The sequence below is a fragment of the Leptonotus elevatus genome, chromosome 21 (assembly GCF_054856555.1).
Source record: "Leptonotus elevatus isolate MCC_2025b chromosome 21, RoL_Lele_1.0, whole genome shotgun sequence".
NCBI classification, from domain to species: domain Eukaryota; kingdom Metazoa; phylum Chordata; class Actinopteri; order Syngnathiformes; family Syngnathidae; genus Leptonotus; species Leptonotus elevatus.
Genome location: NC_141259.1, coordinates 1,291,328 through 1,311,777, shown reverse-complemented (window position 1 = coordinate 1,311,777; position 20,450 = coordinate 1,291,328). Strand labels below are relative to the sequence as shown.

Genomic DNA, 20,450 nt, shown 5'->3' with positions numbered 1-20,450 from the left:
CCCGACCTGAGGGCCACAACTGCTAATCCAGTGCAGTGTCGTGCTGCCTCCTATGAGGACATCATTCAACGGAGATTGAGTCAAGTGCCCTTTTTCTGGGCATCATTCCACAACGATTGAGTCACATTTTGGGAAGATAATCCCGGTGACCAATCCTTGCATCTTTGGCAGTTGACCGGGGTCCTGACAAAAAACTAACACGCCACTCTTTTCATTCAACAAAGAACTTCATCACGAGATGGCTTTGAGGCGGGAACACATCTCCAAATGCTGCAACATCACGACACTTTTTCTCATATTGATTTTTATGCTGATCTGGTATTTCTGTAAGCCCCTCGGTCCAACTTTGAACGTAACTACAACACATCGTATTAAGCGAGGTATTGATTCTACACGCATTCCTTGGATCATATCCTGGACTTATAATAACTCAATTGCTGTGACAGTTGCCCCAAACATGAACACCTATGTTAAAATTCCAATTAAATCTTTGAAGGGATTTAGGAGAGGGAAGCAGTCAAAAGGGGGGTACTGGGTGAAATACTGGTGGTATTTGACAGGAAATGTTTTACGGCGAGACTGGAGTGCTGTTAGAACCACCCAGAACGGACGATACTGGCCTCCGGGAACTAGCGAGGAGGCAATTTTCTTTAGCAAAAGGATAACATTGCGTAAATTGGGAGGTCGACTCGATTTGACCTTTGCTTTTCCTGATGGAAATATGCGGCCGCCTAATGCAACTCTATATAACACCTCCTGTTTTGGGCTATTGTTATGGGCATGGTTCTCCTGAGCTGATCCCTATTTTCCCATTTTAGTTTGTGTAAATAAGACTATGAGTAAGTTAGAACAACCAAAAATGACTAAATACACGATGGAGACCGGGGTAGAGGCTGTAAGCGTACCGATTGATGGTGTAGTTGAGTGGTTCCGTGTTACGACAGGATTGTCCGGCAGCAGTAACAATTGGATACTGCTGGCGAACGAAGCGGCTCGTGCCTCTGAAAAAAACTGTGTGGTATGCGTAGGACCACGACCTTTACTGCGAGTAATCCCTGCTAAAATAGAGTATCACTGTGTAATGGAACTTATGAATAAGACTGTCCCCGATGTCAAATGCTCTCAATGGGATAAGGTGTATCCCCTCGTAAATTGGCAGACAACTAAACCAATATTTTCAAACAAAGTTGCGAATGGTAATTTTTCATGTATTAAAATGACAGGTACTGGAGAACAATTGGGAGAACTAAATCACATCACTCACTGCATTTCGCTAATAGATGTGGGACAAAAGTTCCAACCTCGATCTAGAGCGGATATTTGGTGGTGGTGTGGTGATAACAGAATATTTGATAAGTTGCCTTTGAATACAAGAGGATATTGTGCTCTCATCACCCTCCTTTTGCCAGTACAAATCTACCCCACCTCTGTTGATAACCTTCTACAAATGATTGAACCAAAATCTCCTCCTTCTTTTCAGAGAACCAAACGGTCTTCTTGGCAAGAACAGAATGTCCCCACCTACATTGCTGCAATTGGAGTGCCAAGAGGTGTGCCAGATGAGTACAAATTAGCTGATCAAGTACTCTCAGGATTCGAATCTCTAATTTGCTGGTGGTGCACCATTAACAAAAACGTAGATAGAATTAATTATGTACATTATAATGTCCAAAGGCTAGGAAATTGGACTCAATCTGGTTTTGAGGCTGTACACGGCCAGTTAGCTGCCACATCTTTGATGACATTCCAAAATCAAATTGCACTAGATATGTTGCTGGCAGAAAAGGGCGGAGTTTGCTCAATGTTTGGAGATCAGTGTTGCACTTTTATTCCTAACAACACTGCACCAGATGGAAGTTTAACCATTGCAATTGAAGGACTGTGGACGCTCAATAAGAAAATTAAAGAGCATTCCGGTGTCGATACTTCTGTATGGGATAACTGGATGGATGTATTTGTGCGCTATAAAACTTTAGTTTCCTCAATTTTGATATATGTTACTGTTTTCGCTGCTTTGTTAACCACGTGCGGGTGTTGCTGTATTCCATGTATTCGTTCTCTTTGCCAAAGAATTATTACCACGGCTATTGAAAAACAGGACGTACAAAATAAGTCTTCTTATATGATGGTTGAGTCTATTGCTTCTGCTAACACTTCCCCATTAATGCCCACTGTTGGATCCAATGTGGGGAATGAAGATCCTGCTGGTATTTTCCTCTAAAAATAATTTTAAAAAAATATTTAAATGTTTATTGTGGGCTCTTTCGAGCCCAATTGAAGGAATGTTAACATTGTTAACATTTTTTACTGTTTCGATTTATATTTGAACCGTTTTGAATTTAGTTATAGCTGTGTAGTAATAAGAAAACAGTTAATTCAAATTTACTCTATGTATAGTGTCTTTGTTTTAGTCCCTGGGAAAGGAATGTCCAATAAGGTTTCTGTTCTTATCTATAAAGGGGTATATGTTTAGAAGAGTGCAAGACTGTTCATAAATCATCAGGTCAAGAGGTCAAGAAAGGGCCGGGACTAATTATTTTCCTACGTCTGGAGTGGACTAAGATACGAGCTGAAGATTTATTATCAGTTTTTTGTATTTCACTCTTCCCACAAGGACAGGAGACAAGGGGGGGGGGGGTTATTTTCTGTAAACACTGTTTTTGTATAAGTTGGGATGAGTCCAGAATGAGGACACATTTAGGAACAACTGCTGATTCAGTGGGGTCCTTTATGACTTCAGAAATTTCAGAATAAATCTCTTGCAAGAAAGCCTCTTCACAGATCTCAACTTTGAGTTTTATTTTAACACGCAAGAAAACAAAGAATGTTTTCTATCACTAGCTAGCGTTGTCAAGAAAATGCCCGCCGGATGCTTCGCCTCTTTGCGCGGTCACACACCGGATGGGAGGGGCTTCGCTTAGCTAACAGCTATGGAGGACGACTTGCTCGATATTGCTGCTCTGTACTTGTTGTGGAAGACATATATACATCGGAATTCTAAACGCCGTCGTGTATAGAGGGATTTGCCCTTTGTGCTAATAGTAACATATCTCACTATCCCGTGTGGTCGTTCGTCCATTTTGAAAGGCTCTGTTTTCTGAGAGGTACGCGTCCACATGTAGTCAGGTAAAATATAACGTCATCGAATTCAGTACGATGGAGAAATCGACTCACTCGAAAAGATGGCTTTTTTTAAGATACAAGGAGAAAATCGCTGTGATCGGGGGTCAAGATCCGTATCAGATCGACAAGTTTAAGTGGAGCAATGAGCACGACATCTTCCCAGCAGTTTTATACCCGGACTTGGTCAATTATCTCATTTTTCACCCCAGCCCGTTTTACACTTTGAAGGACTTTCTGAATTACAAGAGTCTTGTAATTGTGTAATTTGTTCGTGGATGTGTTTGTGATGTTTGTGTGTACCTACATAAATCAATTGGACACCCTTTAAGGGAAGAGTAATGCATTCTCAAAAGCTGTCTGATCCAAGTTTGACACCCTATATTATTACAGATAACGAGGCGAACGTGATCTCAGCTCATTGTGACTGCAAGGCAAGACTGGGAGAATGATGTTCCCATGTAGCTTCTGTTTTGTTTTATGTAGAGGCAACAGTGAGGTTGAGGGAGGTCACACCAGAAACTCAGAAACCAGCATATTGGATGTTACCTGCCTCAAATACAAGTGTGCCCGTTGTTCCCCTACATAGCATTGACTTTACTTTATCTACAAAGACACTCAAGAAGCAACTGGATAACCAGACAGGTTCTTCCAACACATATGTAAATGGGGATAAAACCCAGGAAAAGAAAATGTCAATAAACATAAACCAGGCACGGTATGATGTTTTCTTCAAGACATTAAAGGAAGACAAGCCAGTTTTTTTCGTCGTGAAAAAAGGGTACTCTTCAGATTTCGTACCTGACAGTCTTCAGGTATGGAGGTAAATATGATGCAAAACTAACTTGTAAAACATTTTTGTACCTGTAGAAAAAAGTCTAAAATTGTACCTGTAAAAAAAATTTTGTATCTGTAAAAAAAAAATTGTACCTGTAAAAGTCATGATTTGTACCTGTACAAAAAATGTTTTGTATCTGTACAAAAAGTGTAAATTTGTATCTGTAGAAAAAAGTCAAAATTTGTATCTGTAAAAGTTGTGATTTGTACCTGTAAAAAAAATGTGTGCCTGTAAAAAAAAAAATTGTACCTGTAAAAAAACATGTGTACCTGTAAAAGTCATGATTTGTACTTGTACAAAAAATGTTTTGTATCTGTACAAAAAGTGTAAATTTGTATCTGTAAAAGTTGTGATTTGTACCTGTAGAAATGACAACTTGTAGTCAAAGAAGTCGCCACTAGGAGTCACAAGTGTTTTTTTCTGCTGCTGTCCAGTCACGTGAGTTTTGCACCATATATCTCGCTACAAAAGGTGCAAAACAGATTCGTACTTGTAGAGCGCTGTGATTTGTACTTGTAGAAGAAGAGGGCGAGCTCTGGAGGATTTGGGCGGGCTAAAGCTCAACCTCATTGGTTGAGCGAACGACAGGGTTGAACTCAAATGACGCCCATGCACAAGTCCGCAATTCCGAACAAACAGAGTAGCCACACTAGTTTACGCGTCATTTTGGAAGAAGAGGACGTCCCAGGCGTGAACATTTCAACATGGTTCAATATACGAACACCGTATGGAACAGCTTAAACGTTGGTTGACATGCAGAGCACTCCAAGTGGGCAGGAAGAAAGAAGTTTTAGTATGAAGGTAAGATTTATTGTACGAACATAGCTCGTAATCCGGTCACGATTTTTATTTCAAGATTTGAAGCCTACCAGTGTAAACATACGATCAATAGCTTGTACCTGTAAAAAAAAAAAAAAATACCTCATAAACTGCTGCTTAGTGCTTAGATGTGACCATTACTATAGAGCTACAGAACCCTATTGAATGTTTTACAAGGTAACCTAAACCTATAACCAAAAGTGGACAGTACTCAGCTACTTGTATTTGACTAACATTATATTTAAGCATCTGTACTCTTACTATCATAATAAAATGAAAACAAAACGTTTTTACTGCGAGTGGATCTTTAAGCCGCTACAGGTATTTTAACCTCAACCCTTTATCCTCTGTATTTAATCATTTTATTTTAAATATTACAATTTATTGATAAATGTCAGTATTTTTGCAATGTATGCTTTGCAAACAGTTAAAATAAAAGGCTCTTACACTTTTAAACATACACGTTTGCTTTCAACACTGAAGCCAAATAAAAATAATGCAAATTGGAATGTTTATAAACAATGTCTGTGTCTATCAGTATTAACACTATTTCTGATATTAAGATGTGACAAAATCTTCGTTTTTTTCTGGCTAACAAGATAAAGCTAAACATTTAACTGATTACGTATAATGTCAGTGTTTTGATAATGACCCAGCTAGGAAGCTATGATTATTTTTTATTGTATGAATATGCTGACCCAACCATTCTGTTCGCACAGATGTCAGCATGCATTCAATCAAAGCTACTTCTTGATCCATCTCTCGACGGTGGCACATGGTGTGACATCAAACCTGCTTCAAAGTGGCTGTGAAGTCCAACAAATGAGAATCCTTGATACACTGGTTACTGTTCTGTGAGAATTTCACTGCAAACACCTTTGGGAAAGTGAAGAAATTATGCTTTCTAAATGTCTTCCAATTTTGAGTTTGAAATGTTGCAGGAGTACAATTTAATCCATATTGAGAGTTATTTGAAATAGTCAGATCAAATAACAACATGTATCATTCAATAAACAAGATTGTGCATCATTTGAAATGTTTTATTTGATGTCCAGAAGAGCCGTTTCTGCATCCATCCAAGACGAGAACAGTATTCTTCTCAACAACAGAACAAAAGTTATTGATGGAGCTGTATGAGGAATTCAAGACTCACCAAAAAGGCAATAGTGCTACTATCACTAAGACGAGGGAAATATCATTGGCAAAAAAAAAAAAAAGCAGACAGACTTAGTTATAATTGTTTCATGTTAGATGTGTATTTCACATTAATCGTGTTATTAATTATTGATTTAATGTAAAGCACTTCGAATTGACCTACATATTCATTCTTCACTGTTACATCTCAACAGTAGCCAAAAAGCGACCATGGCAACAAGTCGGCAAGTAGCCTATAACAATATATATAAAAAATAAGACTAAATAGGTGTTGAGCTGTAAATATATGTTGCCCATTATTGTAGCCATCAGAAAAAAAGACTGACCACTGCCACAGGTGGGGGAACAAGTCGGCAAGTAGCCTATAACAATATATATAAAAAATAAGACTAAATAGGTGTTGAGCTGTAAATATATGTTGCCCATTATTGTAGCCAACAGAAAAAAAGACTGACCACTGCCACAGGTGGGGGAGGGGACCACCGCCTGCTACATTCACATCAGCAGAAGATCTGCAAAATAATTTTCCATAATCCGGCTTAATGGAATACCCCCAGGTGTCATCTCCTGTCTCTTGGCTGCTTGCTGATGGAGTGGGTCATCCTTTTCACTGATGCTTCAGCAGTGTCTCCAGCAGTTGTCTCCACCTTTTGAGCAAGATTTTTATTTTTTATTTAAAAAAATTAATAAACTAACATTTGACCTAGTTAAAAACGTTTTGTTTTAATTTTATTATGAGAGTAAGAGTACAGATGCTTAAATATAATGTTAGTCAAATACAAGTAGCTGAGTACTGTCCACTTTTGGTTGTAGGTTTAGGTTACCTTGTGAAGGGAAAAATAACCATGGTTTGATATGTCGTCATGAAACCTCTTATATAAGGATATGTTGTTGTCCTGAACTGTTGTACGAATCCAGGTGCCCAACAATTTGTAAATAAAGGGCGGGATCAGCCTGGGAAGTCTTCCTTGTTTATACTACAGCCTTCCCTGCTTCGCAAACATGTTTTTGAGAGTGCCTGGGAGAGGGCTTGGACAGCCCAGTTTCTCACACTCACAGCTTTTTGCTAATGAATAAAAAAACGGAGCGGCACGCGGTCCGGACGGAGTCAGCTGTGGAACACGTACCATTGCCCAGCCGTTGTTGCAGCTCGCTTCACCCGGACCGTGGGCTCCCCGGTCTAGTGTCAAGGTAAGCGCTGATGATGATCATATTATGCTGCTTAACGTTGTAGTGTATTGATTACTGTTTGCGGGGAATAAAATGTTCAATTATTCTAGCAAATCGAGTCGTCATTGTTGCTGTTTGCGGGGAATGAAAGGTATAATCATTCTAGCAAATCGACTGTTTGCGGGGAATGAAAGGTATAACCATTCTAGCAAATAGAGTTGTGATTGTTGCTGTTTGCGGGGAATGAAAGGTATAATCATTCTAGCACATAAAGTTGTGATTGTTGCTGTTTGCGGGGAATGAAAGGTATAATCATTCTAGTACAGCGCATGTGTTGATTACTGTTTGCAGGGGATAAAACGTATGATTATCCTAGCACAGTATAAATGTTGATTGCTATATGCGGGGAATAAAAGACACAATTATTCTAGAAAAAGCATATCAAGTCTCTGTGTATTCATTGTTGCCGCCGACCACTCACGAGCCTGCATAAAAAATAAAAAGGTGAAGTAGTGTTTTCCAAAAAAACACCTTGTAAAACATTCAATAGGGTTCTGTAGCTCTATAGTAATTTTCACATCTAAGCACTAAGCAGCAGTTTATGAGGTATTTTTTTGGATTATTATTTTTTTTTTACAGGTACAAGCTATTGATCATATGTTTACACTGGTAGGCTTCAAATCTTGAAATAAAAATCGTGGCTTCAATGTGTTCAGTTTTCGTGACAACAACATGAGATGAGCTAGCTAGCTAGCACCGGATTACGAGCTATGTTCGTACAATAAATCTTACCTTCATACTAAAACTTCTTTCTTTCTGCCCACTTGGAGTGCTCTGCATGTCAACCAACGTTTAAGCTGTTCCACACGGTGTTCGTATATTGAACCATGTTGAAATGTTCACGCCTGGGACGTCCTCTTCTTCCAAAATGACGCGTAAATTAGTGTGGCTACTCTGTTCGGAATTGCGGACTTGTGCATGGGCGTCATTTGAGTTCAACCCTGTCGTTCGCGCAACCAATGAGGTTGAGCTTTAGCCCGCCCAAATCCTCCAGAGCCCGCCCTCTTCTTCTACGAGTACAAATTACAGCGCTCTACAAGTACGAATCAGTTTTGCACCTTTTGTAGCGAGATATATGGTGCAAAACTCACGTGACTGGACAGCAGCAGAAAAACCACTTGTGACTCCTAGTGGCGACTTCTTTGACTACAAGTTGTCATTTCTACAGGTACAAATCATAACTTTTACAGATACAAACTTACACTTTTTGTACAGATACAAAAATGTTTTTGTACAGGTACAAATCATGACTTTTACAGGTACAAATTTGGTTTTACAGATACAAATTTGTTTTACACATACAATTTTTATTTTTACAGGTACACATTTTTTTTTACAGATAAAACAATTTTTTTACAGGCACGCATTTTTTTTACAGGTAGAAATCACGAAATATTACATATACAAATTTAGACTTTTTTCTACAGGTACAAAAAAATTTTACTAGTTAGTTTTGCACCATATTTACCTCCATATTCAGGCCAAGTTCTTGAAAGTGTTATGTAGCGTAAATTTATGTTGTCTTTTTGGAAGAATTAATAATTTGAACGGCGCTTGAGGATGTCGTAATTTCCTCAATAGGGGCATCACGTTCTGTTTATTTCACTTTTGGAGAAACACAACGAGTAAAATCCAAATACTCATTTATTTATTCATAATCTGAAGTCGCCACATTCAATATTCATGGTTCTTTCTATTAAGAAAATAATTACTAATCCACTCTGACACAAGCACGATTGAGACGGAGTAAAATTTAGAGACAAAAACAACAACATGCATTTATTCACTACTGTCACACATACAAAATCAAAACACTGCCTACCTAACTATACTAAAACATCCTCCGAGAGCAACTTCTCCCAACCATCCATAAAGAGTTTGGTGATGAATAATTCCCATCCAGGATGAGGGAGCACCTTCCCACCTTGTGAAATGATTGTAAATATACTTCAGTATATCATAGTAACATCTAACAAAAATATATAAAAACACTGAAACAGCAAACTTTGTGAAAAACAATACTTTATGTCATTCTCAAAACTTTTGGCCACGACTGTACATGTTCTGCTCATTATTTTTGACATTTAATTTTGCATGTTTGTTCAAACTTGAATTTGGGGCAAAAGGCGTGTGTGGCGCCATCTTCAGGTGAACACAATTCAGCTGTTTGTCACTGTTGTGCCTCACTGAACTTTTCATGCCAGAGACGCCACTGGTACACGCTGCCAAGTCTCGGCAGTGGCACATTTCCTCACATCACTACTAAATACATTCATGGAAAAGTTCCTGTGAGTTAAGTTTTAAAGTTCTATTTTTCTTTTTTGGGGAACATATGGTTAAATAGGAGGCTACCTATGCAACAAAACAAAAACAAAATAAAGAAAAGGGGCTCGAGTTTTTTTTTTTTTTTTTTTTTTTTTTTTACATAAATCATAGTCTGCATAATCTTTTAGTCTGAATGGCCTTGGGGTTCAAAGAAAAACTTCAATCATTCACACAAAATGCGAGCAGTATTTTAACGGAGAAGAGTCTAGCTGCAGACCATGAACGAGTGGAGCTCGACTGGAAACACGTGACATCCACTTCCGTCTTACTGCAGTTTCTAAGCCTAAAGCTAACTATAACACTAAACATAACCTTAATCATAACTCCCACTAACATTGAGTAGTATTATTTATATTTTTGACTATATTTCGCTGTTTTACTAAGATGACTGTTGGCACTTTCGTCACCACCAGAAACATGAACACCAAAGTTGTAGCGCAGAGCCACCAAATGCAACATAGCGTAATTACAGTCCAGGACACGAACCCTTGTCAATTCTTCGTGGTTTGCCAACGTCCCCTGACTTTGACACGACGAGGAATACGCTAACTTTTTTGGTAAAGTGTGTAAAAAGAAGGATAATCAGACGCTTTCAGAGCGGGAAGGCGGACAGGATCGTGGAGATACCGGGTAATGTGCACGAAGTTAGAAGAACATCAAAAGTACGTGGAGTGTGTTTCGTAACCCGTTTCATTTTATTGTAAGAGGATTTAATTTAATATTGTATTTGTGGGGCTCTATTTTGTTTCTGATTTGGGTGACGGAACGAATGTAAATGATCGCCATTGAATTAGGAGGGGGAAGCGATTGTGACAGTTATTGTGTTTTGACTGGAGAGCGAGACGCGACAATAAAGTTGTGCTGGAGCTATTACCTCCCTGAATGCTGTTTTTTTTTCCCATGACCTTTGTTTGGATTGATCCATGATACACTCTTGTCTTCCAGAAGATCTCGTGTTGCATTATTTTCATGTGTCATCACATCAAGTGCGCACGTTTGCCCATATAAACTGAGCACTGATTTACGTGACGTAAATAATCGTCGTCTTCAGTTGCAATTGCAGTTGAATGTAATAATGCAGTAACAGCCATTCCCACACATGTAAACTGGTCGCCGCCCAAGAAGTTTTCAAGAAAATGTTACGTATTTTAAAACTATAAAGCGCACTTAAATTTGTCTTATGTGGGCACCCAGTTCTGGAAAAGTTTTCCTTTCAGCCAAGCTTCAGGGCAAATGTTGCTGCGCCAACGCACGTTTCTGATTGATGGTCTGGTTCACGCTCTTTCTTGGTTATCTGCTGGCTTGTGTTGGGACTGCGGGGGTCGGGGGTGGCGGCGAAGGCAGAAGAGAGTTGTCGCTGTATGTATTGGAATGTGGAGATGGACCCAGAAAGTGAATAAAAAGAGATACAATTAAATGAAAAGACTGTAGTGTAACCTCATGTCTCCTGTAGTTCATTTTGTTTACCCCGCTTGGACCCCACCCATTTGGCGATGTGTAGCGACTGGGCGCTATCCGCGGAGGCGACTCGAACTCCGGCGGAACTCCGTAAATGGCATCAGTTTAAAGTCGAGACATGCTTACAAGGCACAATTTAAACTGCAATCTATCAGTTGCACGGTTGTACATGGGAATAGAGCAGCTGCGAGATAATTCCACATCAATGAATCCATGGTTCCAAAGGTAAGGAAGCAAGAAAATGTCTGGGCTTGCCATCATTCCGGGAAGATCCAACCCCTGGACATTGAAACTTCGCAGTCCAAGTAAAGTTACGAGAAGCATTGGAGCGATCCACCAAAAAAAACTGCTAGGCTGCGCCGGCCGGATGACTTGCGCTGCGGTATGTGAATGGATTGTGAATGCCTGTTAAAGTGCACGACAACAAATAACGTGAGTACCTACTCACGTTATTTGTTGTCGTGCACTTTAACAGGCGTTAAATAGTTGGATTACAAAGCACAACTGAACTCACTATTTTACTCCAGTTGGCATTTTAAAACACATGGTAGAATGCTTGCTACCGTATTTTAGCAAACATGCTACCGTTTGTTTTTAGCATGCATGCGCCAAGTATGGTACGGTGCGCTCGTTGCAGCTGCAATTACCTACAGTTAGCCGTGTGTGTGTGCGTGTGCGGGCGTCAGTGCAAGATGTGAAGTGTAAAATGACAATAATTTATGCCTGGCCCCAGGTGTGGCTAGTTACCCAATTAGTGTGAGTGTATTTAATTCCCGGGTGGTGATCAGTCGGCGTGGGATCATTGCCGCTTGTCACGGTCACCCCCGGAGTTTCTGTCTGTCATTTTGATTTTGTATCTTTTCAGTTTGTTGTTTAGTTAGCATTAACCAGTACCCTGGTTAGTGTTTTCTGTAAAATAAAGCACGCCAGTTTCGCCCGCACTCCTGCTGTGGTTCTCCTGCCTCCCTGCATTTTGGGTCCTCCACTTCACACGCCGACAGACACCACGCCGCTCCGTGACCACACCGTGACACCACCATTTGGATCAGCATCTTAATGCAATAGCATAGTGGTCCTAAGTGTTCTTAAAAACGAGGTGGAGGTTTTATTCCTAAAATTCCGGGGCTGTGGGCCGGTGGGGTGCCTGGCCGGCCTGCCGTGTCCCGTTCTGCTGCGTTGGGCTGTGGGCGCGGGCTGTGTTGGGGTGGGAGGCGCTCCTGGCTCCTGGGTTTGCTCTCTGGCCGGTGGCCCCTGCGGGGCCCGGGGGTTGTGCCTTGGCGCTGCTGTGGCCTGGGGGGCCCTGGGTGGTTGTGCTTGCTTTGTCCTGGCCGGGGTCGACGGCTACCCTTTTTGGTGGAGGTTTTCATGCATGCCAGATCCACCACACCAGCATCTATCGAAATTCAAACACAATCTGCTTCTTCCTCTGGTCGTTGAATCGGTGGAGGCTGATGTCTGTGGATCTCACCCTGCTTCATCTATCCTTCTTTCCTTTCCTCAGTCTTTCCTTTGGTCTCTTGAGGTCTCCCTAATTTGTTGGAATTTAGATGTTTCTGGGGTTGGTGAAAGACTCTGGTTGGTAACCCGGTGGGTAGTAGGTGATGTCTGGTCGGTGCTGGATTTCACTTTCCTTTCTTTTCTTTGATCCTTCCTCTGTTCTCCTGACAACGTAACGACTCTAGCTGGATTCTGAAGTATTCAGTTTAGGTGAACGGTATGGGATTTTAATAGGTTTTAGGTGAATTAATGAGTACACACACACGCAAGCACACATGCACACACACGTACATGCACATACTCACGCACATACAAAGTAAAAATTAAAAAGAGAGAGAGAGAGCAATGATGACATGTCGAATCGGTAAAATTACCGAATGAACAACACTGAGCTCTCTCAAAAAAACGAAGAAGAAAAAAAGGAGCTGAGCCGAAAGGCAAAGCTCTCGATTTACCGGCCGATCTACGTTCCTACCCTCACCTATGGTCACGAGCTGTGGGTCGTGACCGAAAGAACAAGATCCCGGATACAAGCGGCCGAAATGAGTTTCCTCCGCAGGGTTTTCAGGCTCTCCCTTAGAGATAGGGTGCGAAGCTCGGTTATCCAGGAGGGACTCAGTGTTGAGCCGCTACTCCTCCGCGTTGAGAGGAACCAATTGAGGTGACTGGGGCATCTGGTTCGGATGCCCCCTGGACGCCTCCCTGGAGAGGTGTTCCGGGCATGTCCCTCAGCGGGAGGCCCCGGGGATGACCCAGAACACGCTGGAGAGACTGTCTCTCGGCTGGCCTGGAAACGTGTGGAGGGACACTAGTTGTGGTGCACTTAAAATCCGCACATTCACATATTCACCAAAGTTGAAAAATAAATAAATAAATTTGTTCGCACCAGCCAATCAGATTTGGGAACGGACTGCAAAGCGTCCTGTACAGGTCTCTAGCCACCCGGAGATAACATTAGCTAAAGTATTTAGCACGGCCACCAGAATGCAAAAGAAAAAGTGGAAGCGCTCGAGGGGCTCTTATAAAGGGAAGGCGCTGCAGGAGAAAGAGTGGCTCACCTGTACTGCAGTACACGGCAGTTCTGTCTTTTTTTCGACCCTCTTAAAAAGCGACGCTTCTCTCCCCCGGTGTGCGCAACGACCCCGGGAGCTGCTGCGACCGACCATTGCAAAGTTGCAAACTCCCACGGTGAAAAGCCAGCGAGAAGCGAGGCGGACACTTACCCTCGACAGACGCTTGCTTGCAGCCTTTTTTTGCTTGCATCACCACAACATCCTATTTTGGCCATATTCTTTCGGCTTTAATTTTATTTCGGCCAAATGCCGAAAATGGCAAAAATAGCCATTTTCGGCCAAACATTTTCGGTGGCCGAATATTTGGTGCATCACTAGTATTTGTTATTTTAGGCCACTGTAACATTATGCACAGTTCAAACGTTAACACTGTACTTGGATGTAGGGAAATAAAAGTGTACTTAACTCTTTGACTGCCAGACGTTTTCAGAAAAGGGATGCCGCCAGTGCCAGCCGATTTAAGCATTTTGACTGATCTTTCAAGGTCCACAGAAAATGTTCTGTTTGGACTATGGAAACACACGTACTACCAAATGAAAGATTGGACTTTCATCTTTCATCAGAAAAAAAAAGTTTGTTTCTACCTTATTCCGTTCTTTAGTAATCAACAATAGAAAATGGTTAGTTTGACCCAATTTCGCCTGTTTTGGACCAAAATATGGAGAAATCAAGCTTTTAGTGAAACGATATTATTTCATGCATTCTAGTGAATTTTACACTTCTTTTTGTCCATGAATGATGCCACAAACACCTAAATAGTGCTTTACTTCTATAAAACACTACCACCAAGAATGAAAAAGTGTTTTTTGATAGCAAAATACGTTTATTTACATTCAACAGTGTAACAATTTGACAACAATTTGGCAAACTATTTACAAATGTGTGCAACTGTGGTGCTATTTACAAATATGTGGATGTTTCAACGACAGTTTTTCTTTTTGTAACACTCTCCTGCGTGCAAAGAGACGCAACAGCATTTGCACAACAGATTGCCTCTTCGCGTGCGCCACTTTCTTGCAGGCCGTTTTTTTCCGGGGAATAGCAAGTATATACTGCAGTGTGTCATCAAGTCTAATATCAGGATCATGCTACGGTTTCGTTACGTCTCGCTTCCCCGTGTCCTTCAGTTGCTATACCGGGTGGTAGGAGATGTTCTGATCCATTTTATCCACTCCATTCATGGTGGCATCGTAGTCCAGAAACAGTGTCTTCTCCGTGATCAGACTGTACCCGCTCCTCCGATGAATATGCATTGGACTCGGGGTACTCTTCATTGTCCGATCGAATGTCCGCTTGTGCAGCTCCGCGTTTTCCGGCGTTAGCAGCGCTAGCCGGTGAGGCTTTATGACGAGAGAATAACGGCCGCGTCAATGCTTCCAACTCCGGCGTCAACCTCGGGAGTGACCATCATCATCATCATCAATGTGCATTGGTCGATGCTTTTCGACTACTCTCCATCGTCCGATCGAATGTCCGCTTGTGCAGAAGTACCCGGCCGGCTATTGTGCGCGTTTTCCGGCCTTAGCAGCGCTAGCCGCGCTAGCCGCGCTTAGCCGGTGAGGCTTACTACGTGATCGTAAACACGTCCAGGCTTCCAACTTTGGCGTCAAACTCGGAGTCATCATCATCATCATCATCAATCTGCATTGGTCGATGCCAACTCTCCATCGCCCGATCGAATGTCCGCTTGTGCAGAAGTACCCGGCCGGCTATTGTGCGCGTTTTCCGGCCTTAGCAGCGCTAGCAGCGCTAGCCGCGCTAGCCGCGCTTAGCCGGTGAGGCTTACTACGTGATAGTAACAGTCGCGCCAAAGCTTCCAACTTTGGCGTAGAGCTCGGAGTCATCATCATCGTTGACATCAATGCGCTTTTTAGTATTGATTGATGCTTTCCGTCTTTGAAAAAAATGCTCAAGCTGAGCTGCTTGTAACCGGTTGCTTGGTCAAGCCATTGTGGCTTGGATCAGCCATTGTCTCCTCAACACTCTAGCTCCGCCTCACGTCTTCTACTGACGCCCACGGTGGGCGGCCCATCCAACCTTGTGCAAAGAGAGTCATCGCTGCCCTCTAGGGGCCAAAACGAGTCTTTGACTAATCATATCTGCCTGATACTTTCAGCACAGCTGCCCAAGGCTTTCCTGCACCCGTTTTTGAAAAAAAAAAAAAAAAAACATAGGGGACGTCTTTTAACGTCCTCGGCGCCCTTCCCTAGGTTTATGCTAAACGTTTTATAACGTTTATGGCAGTCAAAGAGTTAATGATTACATCCGGACGTATTGAGAATATTGAATGAAAATCATACTCCAATAAATAAATAAAAAGTCCTAAACATTAAATAACCTCTAAAAAGCATGAGTTCTTCTTTTTTTTTTGTAATGTATTAAATATTTTGTAAGGGGAAAACACGTGCAAAGACTGAGATCAGTTTAGTGCAGAATTGCTGAGGTATTTCGGGAAACTTGTTCACCCTCTCAATTGTACCGATTTTTGTAGTTGTTGTTTTTGTGTGGGCTAAAACAGTGATGAGCTGAGCAGATGCAACCAAGGAACAGTATATAAGTGCCCACATTTCCTTTATCTGTGGCGATTTGGCGCAGTTGCCACTTTAACTTATAAGAACTTTGCCCATTTCTACCAATACAATGTACGGTTAGCCAACAAGCTATGTCTAGAACCCCCCAAAAATCAATCTTCCCAGAAGTGTTGTGTGTTTGTTAGTTGGGTTACAATGTTTCTGCCGAGTGCATGAGTGGTGCACGTAGTGAGATAGCGGCAAAATGGCGGCACTGCCAGTGCCACCACATAAACGTGATGTCGTGGCTAGCTACACTCAAATGTGGCTAGGAGATTTTTATACTGTTTAGCCACATTGGCTAAAAAGTTTCTTAACCCAGCGCCATTCCTGGTACTCCACAGGCATCTCTTTCCAGTTCACAGCTGTTGTTTGTTATTGAACATCTTTGTAGATCGGTGGCATTAAAGGTATTATTAGAGAGGATTTTATTACAAATTAAATTGACTGATTAAAGAAGTTCAGATTCACTTTAAAATAGCTTTATCAACCTGTAACAGACATGCACTTATGGTTTAAAAAAAAAAAAAAATCATAAACTGTGCACATGGCGCGGAATGCTAAATTCTAGCCAATCAATAACAAAGGTGCTTCGTTATTGATTGGGTCCTGGCTTGTCAATCACACTCCTTGCGTATGTGCCCCCGAGGACGTAGCTTGTGTAGGCCTCTAACTTAACAATATTTACCAGCGCAGCGGTGGCTGATCTTTTTCCTAATGTAGTTAGCTCCTCGTGTGTGTGTTCAAAGTTAATCAACAATGGCAGAAAAGGATACAGAACCACAGAGCCGTAAAAGAAAGACTGTTTTTGAGGTTGCTGAACGGAGGAGACAAGGACTGAAGGACCGAAGCCTAACAAAAGTCATTTTGGGAGAGTCACTGATCTGATTATATTACTGGATAGTGTTAGAGTAGACAATATTTGTATTCTACTCTTTGCGTGTTCAATTAACTGAATGGTGAGATTCTGGTGAAGAAGTCCCTTTGCAAAGGTATCATTATAACAGAAGCTTCTGATCACACAAATGAAGTCACCCAAGCAGTGTTCTGTTCAAAAGTGTGTCCCTCCTTCTCCTGCACATCATTATTTATTGAAAAGTGGGTGAATACGAAAAGTCTCCTCCCATTCACAAAAAGGCAGAAGTTCCCAGGAATACAAACCAGATTAGACCCAAACAATAATAAATCAGCCTGTCTCACTTCGACCGGCTGAGACCGGTACTAGGCTATACTCCCTTCTAGATAACATGGAAAAGAAACTTGTTGCCCTTTTCTTCTCAGGCGAAAGAGACAGATAAGAATACAATAGACAATACTATTCATTGAGCTACACAGCTATAACTAAATCCAAAACGGCTAAAATATAAATTGAAACTGAAAAACAATGTTAATAATTCAACATTCCCTCATTTGAGCTCATGAGAGCTCAACACATTAAAACATTTTTTTTTTCAATGGTTGTGTGGTGGAAATAATTATCATTAAAACATCCCTTTAGCAGGAGAGGAGATAGTTTAGCCCTTTAGCAGGAGAGGAGGTAGTTTAGCAATCATATGACATTAAAAAACAATTTGATACATTTAAAAGATTTTTAGTGGAATAAGCATAACCTATGTGAGGCTTAACATAAAATGTTGTTCATTAAAAAGTGTCGCAATGTATCGGCAGACGAATATGTGTTCTTTGAAGCCATCTCGTGATGAAGTTCTTTGTTGAATGAGAAGATGACGTTGTCAGCTTTTTGCAGAACCCCAGAATAGATTGCCTGCAAATGTGATTCTCGTGATGATTGCCCAGGAAAAGGCACTTGACTTGATCCGTTGAATGATGTCAAAACGATGTCCAAACGGCCGCTCCAGAACCGAACACTGGGTCAGCTGACGTGGCTCCAAGGTCGGAGGTGATAAGATTGATGATCATCAGTTGATGAGATAGCCGGCAGCCTTGTAGACCAGTTGTGGAATTTCGTCTCTCCTTTCCGTCATCAACCTGAGAGCGGAATATGTTTAGTCTTCTCATAAACCCACATAAATTTTATTTGGAGGAAAAACCCTGATAGTTTTTGTTAGTTGGGATTAGTAAATGTTATTTGGTTAAGATCCGTAGGTCCTGTGCTGTTGGAACAGGAAAATATCTATTTTTGTGACATTAAAATAGAGCCCAGCCTTTGATTGAGTTGAATGACATTCGCTCATTCATTAATATAAGACAGAGCTTGTAAATATTTATTTTTCAAATAGGTTTTGTTCAATAATAGGTAATTTTTTACCACGACTAAATTTGTTCTAAATTTGCATAACTGTGCCTTTCACCATCCTGAAAGGAATCATTTTACTAGCATATATTCTCTTCCCAGAATCCCACGACCGGCCGAATCGTGACATTCTGGAAAAAACTCACATATATTCATATTATCTATACTCTTTTGCAAACACTGGGCTCCAAACATTACATTTTTCTAAAATAAAAGATATAATATAATATAATTACCTTCATCCGGCGAATATGCATTATTGTCCTTGCTTGCTTCAGACTTACTTTGCTCCGCTCGATTTCCTCTGGTAGATTTCTTCAAACTGTGGATTATCACTTCAAAACCTTTTCATTTTTTAATCTACTAATTCGTCTCCATTGGTTAATTTCTTAAACATAAACTCCCTCATTTTGACAAAGATCCACTGATTTTTTCAAACACGTCAAGATAAAGGGAGGATAAAATAGAGACCTCATAACTCAAAAGACGTCATAAATAACACAACCCTCTAAAGCAGGCTATGAGATAAACAAAAGAGCTACAAAACACAACAATAAAAATGAGCACAAGCAGATACAATTTAAGAAACTAATATATGATGACTTTGGGGCCATAAAAAATAGAGGTAACCATATTAATCTAATTCAGGATACAAATTACACAAAACTTACAAATATCTACCATTTCCTAGATTTAATCAAACTAAAAATTATCTTCAAACTGCTAATCAACTTCACCTCTTTTACATATTAGTGGGGCTCATAAAAAACACAGCACAAAATATTTCTGGGATTCATAAATCACAGTGCTGTGAAAAAAAATATATCTAAAATTAACCATCAAACTCGCTATTATTTATTAAATAGCATCAACTCAGTACGATAAGATGCATGGTTCAATATTATGTATATAAAACATATACTTAGATAATATATATATTAATAATATATACCACTGTGAAAACTTCTTAGTTAGTCTTTTACTTATTACTACTCATTTTATTCTATTATTTTTTCTATATTATAGCTGCAGCTGGACGAAGTCCAGGAAAAAGTTCCTCACGGGAAAAATAAAAGTATATCATATCAATAAAATTCCCATTGTACCAATTCAGAAACTGATTCTCCCAAAAATATAGGCAAAAATTTAGTAGGCTATAGATTGAAATAAATTTTCTCAATCCCTCATTTCAAATTCACATATGTCGTTTTCAATTTCCTGAAATACCTTGCTATAGATCACAGTTCCCCATTCAACACATTAAAAATGCCTTGCATATACCGTGCAGCATTTCACCGATTGAAGGGTCGCATCCTAGTCAGACCAACAGCTTTCAAAAGTCAATGTTCAGGGCGGCGGCTGTGTCAGACAAAGTTCAGCAGGTATCAGCGATGAGAGGAGACATCTCTGTAATGAGGCTTGTACACAGTCACTGGGCATTGTGGAAGTTGAGCACCATGTTTTTTGTAGGCACAGGAGGAGAAGACTGTGCTCTGCGGCTTTTGACCTTTGATCTCTGCCACGTCCATTCAGACGCTGTCTGCAATGTGGACCCGATGACACATTTTCGGTCCTTCCAGGCGCTCACCTCGACCAACGAATGCACCCGGCTGATCCAATGCACTACAATGCCAGACTGAGGAAACGGGATCATAGCAAGACAGTTCACTTCCTGCTTTCTCAAAAATGTTTCGTAAAAAACAGCCTTTTTTTTTTTGAAATACCCCTTCAAAATAGCTACTAGCAATACTTGCAAATACAACGTATCAGCAGCTGGGGCGCATCCCGTTCGCAGTTTGTAATCAGTGAAGGCCATCAAACCCTCATCTGCCTTGGAACTTAAACATCAGTTTCTGAAATGACACACTCAGAGAAAAAACAAATATTAAAAATCATTATCATTATGTCGACTTCAAAAACATTTATAACTTCTTATTCAACTATCTTACTTCTAGCCACAGCTGTACAGATGTAGGCACAATCATGCCAACTCAATACAGCTCAACACAAAATACTATTATTTTATCATTATTCTTTATTCATTTGCCCCGAAAAGGGAAAGTTAACAAATTAACCATCTTCATCAATTATTATAGTGTAAAAGACTATCA

At 40.7% G+C, this 20,450-nt stretch overlaps 1 protein-coding gene and 1 pseudogene across 1 annotated transcript in view; both read left to right on the top strand.

The window, feature by feature from the left end:
- The window catches only part of LOC147155517 (uncharacterized), a 132,126-nt gene that overhangs the window by 63,765 nt on the left and 47,911 nt on the right, over positions 1–20,450 (top strand). The window lies entirely within an intron of this gene.
- LOC147155520 (uncharacterized) lies at positions 239–11,039 on the top strand (annotated as a pseudogene).